This window comes from Oncorhynchus kisutch, linkage group LG22, assembly GCF_002021735.2.
Source record: "Oncorhynchus kisutch isolate 150728-3 linkage group LG22, Okis_V2, whole genome shotgun sequence".
NCBI lineage: Eukaryota > Metazoa > Chordata > Actinopteri > Salmoniformes > Salmonidae > Oncorhynchus > Oncorhynchus kisutch.
The window spans coordinates 51795877-51804949 of record NC_034195.2 but is presented as its reverse complement, the minus strand read 5'-3'; the positions used below and the strand labels follow the sequence as shown (position 1 = coordinate 51804949).

The 9073-nt window shown below is 44.5% G+C and overlaps 1 protein-coding gene across 1 annotated transcript in view; it reads left to right on the top strand.

Moving 5' to 3' along the window:
* The window catches only part of LOC109884512 (reelin), a 267753-nt gene that overhangs the window by 153837 nt on the left and 104843 nt on the right, over window positions 1-9073 (top strand).

The following is a 9073-nucleotide window of genomic DNA, read 5'->3' as shown; positions in this document are numbered from 1 at the left end:
CCAGACGTGACACTTGGCATTCAGACCAAAGAATTTTGTTTCTTATGGTCTGAGAGTCCTTTAGGTGACTTTTGACAAACTCCAACTGCGCTGTCATGTGCTTTTTACTGAGGAGTGGCTTCCACCTGATTGGTGAAGTGCTGCAGAGATGGTTGTCCTTCTGGAAGTTTCTCTCGTCACTACAGAGGAACTCTGGAGCTCTGTCAGAGTGACCACCGGGTTTTTAGTCACCTCCCTGACCAAGGCCCTTCTCCCCTGATTACTCAGTTTGGCCAGGGGGAAGAATATTGGTGGTTCCAAACGTCTTCCATTTAAGAATGATAGAGGCCACTGTGTTCTTGGGGACCTTCAATGTTTTATAAGTGTTTTGGTACCCTTTCCCAGATCTGTGCCTTTACACAATCCTGTCTCAGAGCTCTACGGACAATTCCTTCGACCTCATGGCTTGGTTATTGGTCTGACATGCACTGTCAACTGTGGGACCTTATATAGACAGGTGTGTCTTTATTATTTGTTTCAGGAAACTAGGTGTATGTCACACATCACTACTTCACAGGAGAGCCATTTGAACTTAAACTTTCTTTTAATCAAAATGTGTTTTTTGCGGGCAAGAAATGCCTTCTGGTTCATGTGATATTTATTGTGCCTTTATAACAAACATGTGTAAATAAGAATAAAATAGTTCAATTACAAGTCTAGATGGTTTAGCAACAGAAAATGAAGGCAACCATCCCGCTAGCCATGATTGGCTGAGATAATGAGTGGGCTGGACTTGCCGAGAAATTAGTTTTGATTGGTCTGCCGTGTAGCACGCTTCTGTCTATATCATGAGCTGGTCAGTATGTGTAGGTAATCCTTTCTAATGCAGATTCTTTGAAAGATATAAAAAATGTAGAACTACATAAGTGTTGCCGAGTTTTGAACCAAGTTTAGAGTATGATAGCCGTTTGATTGCAAATATGCAAATATGCAGAGGTATTAAACACCTGTCTCTGGATTACAACTTCAAACTAAGGGCAACCATAACAGAGACGGAGAAGTGTCCATCCGTGTATATGGATAAGATAGTCAAGCTAGCAAAATGTTCAGAAATTACACATTTCAAATTTTGTCAGAATGTAATTTTCATTTAAAGTTAAACTGTACTGTTAGCTAGCTAGCTAATGTTACGTGTTATGATCTGTGTAGTAATATTATTTGTATCTCAGAGCCATTTGCATTGCTAGTTATAGCCTAATGTTAGTTAGCTAACATTAAACCTGGTTGGTTAGCTACCTGCATATTCATGCAGGGTAGTAACATTATGAGTTGGGATTATGGTTCATTGGTAGAGCGCATAATAACTGACCAATTTACAAACACTCAACACTCGTTGAATATGACCAGTGTCAGTAAACATTGGCAAAAAATGCGTAATTAAATTGTTGCCAGCAGGACCGTTACAGTCACCAACGCTATGGATAACATGAAAAACAGCCCAACCAGCTCTGCTAGGGCGAGTAAAATGGTCAGAGTGAGGTGTTCTCTCATTATGTGTCTGGAAGTAGCTTGGGTGCCTTTAAAACAAATATTTTACCTTTATTTAACTAGGCAAGTCAGTTAAGATCAAATTCTTATTTTCAATGAGGGCCTAGGAACAGTGCCTTGTTAAGGAGCAGAACAACAGATTTTGACCTTGTCAGCTCAAGGATTCAATCTTGCAACCTTTCGTCTACTAGTCCAGCGCTGTAAGCACTAGGCTACCAGCCACCCCTTTGAGGCCAGAACACTCGGATCAACCCTACTCCTCGGCCAGAGAGTCCAGTGTGCGCTCTGAAAGCTCTGATGGGGAAACTCTCTGAAATAACAAATGGACAATCTGACAACGCTCTGAATTTAGAGTGCTCTCTGAGCGCACTCTGGCACTCCAGATTAAATTTACGACATACCCGTAGTATAAACCAGCCTTTAGTCTTGAAATCTTTGGTTGTTTAGTAGATGGCCTCACATGTGAATCCATAAAGAGATGGGTGGGGCTAAAGCTTTAGAGGGCGTGAACGATGCTGAATGGGTGGGGCTAAAGCTTTAGAGGGTGTGAACGATGCTGAATGGGTGGGGCTAAAGCTTTAGAGGGTGTGAACGATGCTGAATGGGTGGGGCTAAAGCTTTAGAGGGTGTGAACGATGCTGAATGGGTGGGGCTAAAGCTTTAGAGGGTGTGAACGATGCTGAATGGGTGGGGCTAATGCTTAAGAGGGTGTGAACGATGCTGAATGAGTGTATACAAAGAAGAGCTCTCCAGTAGGTTTACTAAAACATTCCAGGGCCATTTTCTCAAAGTGAGGTTACAAGTTTATCAACTTACAAAGCAGAATTACTTTCCCGTTGTTCCTCAACTGTAGTGTACGATATACTATTTTCTAACTCTGTGTCTCGTAAAAAACACTATTTCAAATGTTGCTATGACCAAATCGAGACGGTTGTTCTCATATATAGACAAGTGTGTGCCTTTCCAAATCATGTCCAATCAATTGAATTTACCACAGGTGGACTCCAAATCAAGTTGTAGAAATATCTCAAAGATACAGGATACACCTGAGCTCAATTTTGAGTCTCATGGCCTCAGGGCCTGAATACTAATACTGATGTAAAGAAGGTATTTCTGGTTTTTTTATTTTTATGAATGAGCAAAAATGTTTTGCTTTGGAGTTATGGGGTATTGTGATGTCATTATGGGGTATTGTGATGTCATTATGGGGTATTGTGATGTCATTATGGGGTATTGTGATGTCATTATGGGGTATTGTGTGTAGATTGATGAGAGAAAAAAAAAACTATTGAATCTATTTTAAAATAAGGCTGTAATGTAACAAAATGTTGAAAAAGTCAAAGGGTCTGAATACTTTCTGAATGCACCGTAAATCAACGTTCTCAGACCACAGGGGGAAGTGACAGGCTCTCTTGATAGGTTAGTTATCAGGCCATCTCAATGAATGCACCGTATATAAACTGAGTGCACAAAACATCAGGAAGAAACAGCCCTTTTTACATCAGCAGATGTCACAAAGTGCTTATATAGAAACACAACCTAAAACCCCAAACACAAAGCAACGAAGATGATGTTGAACAGAGAGATCTACACTTAGTATACCAAACATTAAGAAAACCTTCCTGATATTGAGTTGCACCCCCTTTTGCCCTCAGAACAGCCTCAATTAGTCTGGGCATGGACTGTGGTGTTGAAAGCATTCCACAGGGATGCTGGCCCATGTTGACTCCAACGCTTCCCACAGTTTTGTCAAGTTTCCTGAACGTCCTTTGAGTGGTTGAACATTCTTGATACACATGGGAAACTATTGCGTTGCAGTTCTTGACACACTCAAACAGGTGCGCCTGGCACCTACTACCATACCCCGTTCAAATGCACATAAATATTTTGTCTTGCACATTTCACCCTCTGAATCGCACACATACACAATCCATGTCTCAATTGTCTCAAGGCTTAAAAATCCTTCTTTAACCCCCTGTCTCCTCCCGTTCATCTAAGCTGATTTGAAGTTGATTAAACAGGTGACATCATTAAGGGATCATAGCTTTCACCTGAATTCACCGGGTCATTCTACGTCATGGAAATAGTTTTGTACACTCAGTGTATATAATATATTTTGGGTTAAAGTGGATGGGAGACATGGAGCAGAGTACAGCACAGATGGTGTTTCGGTACGACAGCTAGAGATGTTTGGGTGTCCTCTATTGCCAGCTTAATTTCAGCTTATGCTAAACTCAGCTATTTCTCTGAGCTGTACCGTTTGTGACCAGTGCACCTCGTCATAGCAGTTCCTCCTACTAACATTTTGACAGTGCAGTCTGAGTAGCTGTAATTACTTGTTTACAAGGAGGCAGACTCTTCCTTATTCAACTACTCCTCTAACAGATCACTTCTGACACACACACACACTTCCCGAGTGAGGTTTGCAATCATAGGAAAATTAAGTGGGTTCTTGGAGACGTAGGCTAACGCTGCGTCAAAACAGTTATTCACCAAGCCCGTAGTGTTAGGCTGCTACAACTCTTAGAATAAAATGTTCCAAAAGGGTTCTTCCCCATAGGAGCACCCTTTTTGGTTCCACTTAGAACCCTTTTTGGTTCCAGGTAGAACCCTTTTTGGTTTCAGGTAGAACCTTTTTTCTAAGAGAGCAGTGTTAGACCAGAACTGCCATGGCTAGTGCCAGTGGTTTAACTGAGACAGTTCACAGTAGAAGAGACCCAGACTACTCAGCTGGATGGACCTTTCCTAATTGCCTAGAGCCCTCACTCCTCACAGCTGGATGAAGCTGGCGTTGCAGATCATTACAGAGCTTTGCAGAACCTCTCCAGTAAAGAGTGTATGAGAGAGACTTAAAAAAAACGCTGTGTCTTTCTTTAATGATGCAACCTCATTTCATTTCATGAAATATCCACAGCACTGCACATTCACCTTGCCCTCTACCCCATGATACAAAACAACACCACACATCACAGTAACCAAAAACCTCAATACTTCTACAGCCGTATTCAGAAAACACCTGAATCACAATTTCACTCATGACACAGAAAGGACACCCCTGTCTGACTCCTGGGTCGACCCGTGCCAACCAGCTGTTAGTGGCCAGGGCTCCATGTAGAACCCTCCCTGACCTCTTTGGTACTGGGAGTTTGTAGAGCCCCCTCCATCTAAAACCCACCAAACTCTCGGCCCACATACCCCCTGCCATTGATGTGCCTGATGTGCCTCCCAATGTTCCTTACCTTAATGCAGAGGTTGTAGAGGGCTTTACCTCCCACCCCCTCAAACTACCCCAGGCTCGGATTTTTAAAATCTAAAAAGTCCTCCAGACCCCCTTGCCAGTCCCAGTCTCTGACGTCACCTGCAGTGGTGGATACATTTGTGGCCCCTCCCCCTTTGTCCGCTCAAACACACCCCTTAGCGGCTCAGACAGTACCTCCTGGACCTCCCCCAGGAATCTCCCCAGCAGCCTAAGAGATGTTAGTCCTGTTTGTTGTGCCAGGATTTTCAGAGTTTTCCACCCCTCCTCCCCCAGCAGCCGCAGGTCACCCAGCCTTAGTATAACTGCTGCCATCAGTCGCCTCTTCAGGGTGGCCGACTGAACCGATCTGAAAAGGATGGCTGGGTTGTGGAAGATGGGCTCCTCCCACAGCCCAGGCTCCACACCCCCTTCTCGTGTGGGCCTTAATAACACCTGCCAGGGCCTCAGCACCAAAAAGAGCTAAAGTCAGAGAGAACTGCTGTACTCAGTCTCTCTAGTCTCATGAGGAACAGCTGCTGGGTCCAACCCTAATCCGCCAGCTCTCTTCAGCAGCATGCTGGTTCCCTCCAGCCGACATCAGTATGGTACAGCAGTCTCTGCGCCGCCTTTAGTCGGAATGCAGCCACCCTGCTCTCCAGTTCCACCAAGCCCTGTCCTCCTTCGTGCCAGACCAGAAAAAAATCCAACAGCTTGCATTGCAGGTCTGCGAGCAGACAGGAAGTGGGGTTGAGGACAGCCAGTTTATGCCACAGGGAAGATGCCGCCAGGTTGTTGATTATCAGCACCCTCCCTCTATATGGCACTTGGGACAGGAGCCACCTCCACCTGGCCAGTCTTGATACCACAGCCTGTGACAGCCCCTCCCAGTTCTTCCTGACCCACCTCTCTGAGCCCAGATACACCCCCAAAAAGGTTAAGCCCTTCGTTGCCCCACTGCAAACCCCTTGAAAGCAGAGGGTGGGCCCTATCCCTCCATGCCCCACATAACAGAGCTTTGCTCTTTCCCCAGTTCACCTTAGCTGACGGAGCTTCCTCGTACACCTTCAGACTAGTCTCTAGTGCCTGCATATCCTGTCCATCCCTGACCATCACAGACACTTAATCTGCATGTGCCAACACTGCTATGCCTGTCAACACACCAATGCCTGTCCAGCACACTCCCTGCAGTCTCCTGCGTAGGAGGCCCAGAAAAGGCTCAATGGCTAATGTATATATCTGCCTCGATAGAGGGCATCCTTGTCTAATGCCCCATCTCACCCAGACTGGCCTACTGAGCCGTCCTCCCACCTTGACCATACATGACACCCCAGCATACAACATCTTCACACAAGCCAGAAATCTTTCCCCAAACTGAATCACATTAAACAGATACTCATGGTCCACTCTATCAAAAGCCTTCTCTTGGTCTGAAGAGACCAGTCAAAAGTTCACATTAGAACTTCTCGACACGTCCAACATCCCTAATTAAGAACATGTTGTCCGTGATTGAGGGTCCCGGTACACAATATGTCTGGTCCTTGTGTAATATAGAGTCCAGATGGGACTTCAGTCTGTTAGAGAGGACCTTGGCAAATATCTTGTTGTCCGCACAGAGCAATGCCATAGGCCTCCAGTTCTTAAGTTCACACAAGTCCCCTTTTTGGGCAGGAGAGTCAGAACCGCCCGATGGCAGCTCATCGGCAACTCTCCTACCCCGACTCACTCACTCAACATGCAAAAGAAATCCTGTCCAATTATTCCCCATAATTTTTTATTAAAACTCCACTGGTAGTCCATCGACCCCCAGTGCACGGCCGGGGAACATCTGGGTTATGGTCTTTGCCAGTTCATGGGACAACAGGGGAATGTTCATTTCATACCTCTGTGCCAGAGAGAGCTTAGGGAGTTCGGAAAACAAAACCTGAGCACACATAGGATCACACAATTCTGCCCTATACAACTCAGTATAAAACTCCACAGTCTCCACAGAGGTCACACGCCCATCTGACAGCCGTAGACAATGCATAACCTTGGCTTCACCGCTCTGTCTTTCCAAACCAAAGAAGAAGGAGCTGGGAGCATCCATCTCCTTGAGCATGGAGAATCTAGCTCTTACAAGTGCTCCCTTTGCTTTAACCTGGAAGAAATGGCCTACGTAATTCAGGTAAATTAGCTTGGAGGCCTACATTGCCACCAGCTCTACCTCCACTTCACTTATACTACGCTCGAGTTCCCCCAATAATCTTCTAGCCTCTGAGGACAAGATAGCTGTGTACTGTTGACAGAAAAGCTGAATTTCGACTTTTCCCACCCACCATTGACTCAGAGACTCATACTCCTCTCTTCGTTGCCCCCCTCCTTTCCCAAGAAGTCTGTAAAACAGAGCAAAAAGTGGCATCTTGTAAGAGTTTTACATTAAACTTCCAATAGGATGTGTGCCAAGGATCTGGTGAAATAGACAGCCATGGTTATGTGGGGATCCGAAAACCCCACCGGGAGAAGGGTAGCGCCCAGCAGCCTCTGATTCCTGGACATGTCAAACCGACCGAGTCGGGCTGCGCTCACTCTAGCCCCAAAGACTTTCACCCATGTATACTGTCTTGTTTTGGGATGTCTAGTTCTCCAAACATCCACTAGGTCAAACTGCTAAATGATGTCCCTTAACACCCCAAATTAGCCTGAATGAGGCTCCTATCCCCATTTCTGTCTTTTGTAAAAATCCTGTTCAAGTCCCCGCTGACCACCAGCTTCTCCTCAGGCGCTACCTGTGAGAGTTTCTGTCTAAGAAACCCCAAACACACGCCCCCTCTCTCTCCTTGTGTTAGGCGCATACACATTTATAAGGACAAACCCATGTTGTTAATTTCTGCTTTTTTTTCAAAAAAAAAGTCCTTTGAGGAGCACATTTTTACGGCCAGAGCCAGTGCAAAAAGTACTGCCACCACACTAACATTTGTTCCATGACTTGTCGACTTCATTCGCCACATCACTATGCGCCTCTTGCAGAACATATTCACCCAACAGACTCTTCTTTCCCACATCTCTGGCACCATTTATATTAAGCGATCCTACCCGAAGAGTCTCCATAAGTAGTGGACAATAAAAGACAGCAAAGAAATAGACCAATAGCAAAGCTCAAAAGCCCCATTGCCAGAAGAAAAAAAAAATCTATCTAAACAGTGTCTGAAGGTAGACTCTTACCCTTAGGTTGTGACCTTCTTCCTAAAACGTTTCCTGGGTGAGAGGACACCATGCCTCTCTTCTTTTTTTTTTTTGCTCATTGTTATTCAGAAACATGAACACTTTCTGCCGGAACGAAACAACATGCTTAACCTCTCTGGGGTAGGGGGGACGCTTGCGTCCCACATGGCCAATAGCCAGGGAAAATGCAGAGCGCCAAATTCAAATACATTTCTATAAAAATCGAACTTTTATTAAATTGCACAAGCAAGATAGCAAATTAAAGCTACACTCAGCCAACATGTCAGATTTCAAAAGGCTTTTCGGCGAAAGCATAAAATGTTATTATCTGATGATAGCACATACAGTAAACAATGAGAGAGTAGCATATTTCAACTCTGCAGGCGCAACACAAAACACAGAAATAAAATATAAATCAAGCCTTACCTTTGACGAGCTTCTTTTGTTGGCACTCCAATATGTCCCATAAACATCACAAATGGTCCTTTTGTTCGATTAATTCCGTCGATATATATCCAAAATGTCCATTTATTTGGCGCGTTTGATCCAGAAAAACACAGCTTCCAACTTACGCAACGTCGCTACAAAATATCTCAAAAGTTACCTGTAAACTTTGCCAAAACATTTCAAAATACTTTTGTAATACAACTTTAGGTATTTCTAAACGTATATAATCGATCAAATTGAAGACGGGATGATCTGTGTTCAATACAGGAGCAAAACAAACTGACGCTACTTTTCTGGTTACGCGCCTCTATCAAAAGGTACACATGAATTGACTCTTGTTCTGAGCTATGGTACTTCTTTATTACACAAAGGAAAAACCTCAACCAATTTCTACAAACTGGTGACATCCAGTGGAAGCGGTAGGAACTGCAGGAAAGTCAATGGTGCCACAAAGACTGTGACCTCAAAAAAAAATCTGAATGGTTTGTCCTCTGGGTTCAGAGTGTTTTCTATCCAATACTAATAATAATATGCATATATTAGGATCTGGGACAGAGTAGGAGGCAGTTCAGTTTGGGCACGCTATTTAACCAAAAGTGAAAATGCTGCCCCCTACCCCAAACAGGTTAACGGCATCTGCCTGAAAACTTGCCGACAGTA